Here is a 909-nt window from a genome sequence, read left to right as displayed (position 1 = left end):
TCATTGGTAAAATCTATCATTTTCAGTAGGGCTTTTTAAACTATTGAGTTTAAGATTACAGAATAATTCAGAACTTCTAATTCTCTTCAAGTGAATCTGATGAATTTTGTGTGTGTTAGTCACTCAGTCGTGTTTGTCTCTTTATCACCCGATGGACTGCAGCCCTCCAGAATCTTCTGTCCTTGGAATTCTCCAGGCAAGAATACTGGAGTGGATTTCCATTCTCTTCTCCAGGGGGTCTTCCCGACACAGGAATCGAACCTGGTCTCCTGCATGGCAGGCAGATGCTTTACCAACTGAGCCACCAGGGAAGCCCCTTGAGTGAATCTGATGGTTTTTAATTTTTATTTACTCATTTCACCTAAGTTTGAAAATTTCTGGCATAAATGTTTCATAGGTTTTATTTGTTTTTAATATCTGCTTTATTGTTAGAGCTGTCCCCTTTTCAATCTTGATAACAGTCATTTGTATCATCTCCCTTTTTTCCCTGATTCATCTTATGAAACATTTCAAATTTTATTGAGTTGATGGTATTTTTTATCATATCTTTCTGTGTCCTTAAATAATATTTTATACAGATTTTTTTGCTTTATTACATATTTTTCTTATTCCAATGCATGATTCATGCTGTTTCTTTTTGCTAATATAAGTTCCAATATAAGCATTTAAGTGTATATATTTCTCTTTATGTGTGTCATGTTTGGGGACATGATACTATTTCTTTTATCAGTCAGTACTATGTATCACAAGCATGCAGTATTTGAGATACATTTTAAAAAATCATTTTTTAGTTGAAACTCAAATTTAACTGGGTATCTTGTATTTATCTGTTTATGCATTCATGTATTTAGCTAACCTGGCAACCCTACTGTGTCTTTCCTAATGAATCCCTTACCCTATATCACAACT

At 33.7% G+C, this 909-nt stretch overlaps 1 non-coding gene across 1 annotated transcript; it reads right to left on the bottom strand.

Annotated features, from left to right (window-relative positions):
• Window positions 1-239: 239 nt before the first annotated feature.
• Window positions 240-311, bottom strand: TRNAG-GCC (transfer RNA glycine (anticodon GCC)). The gene has a single exon. It is a non-coding gene; the product is annotated as a tRNA-Gly (tRNA).
• Window positions 312-909: the final 598 nt, after the last annotated feature.

The sequence above is a fragment of the Bubalus kerabau genome, chromosome 11 (assembly GCF_029407905.1).
Source record: "Bubalus kerabau isolate K-KA32 ecotype Philippines breed swamp buffalo chromosome 11, PCC_UOA_SB_1v2, whole genome shotgun sequence".
Taxonomy (NCBI): domain Eukaryota; kingdom Metazoa; phylum Chordata; class Mammalia; order Artiodactyla; family Bovidae; genus Bubalus; species Bubalus kerabau.
Note: the sequence above shows the minus strand (reverse complement) of the source record. Positions and strands in the feature narration are given on the sequence as shown.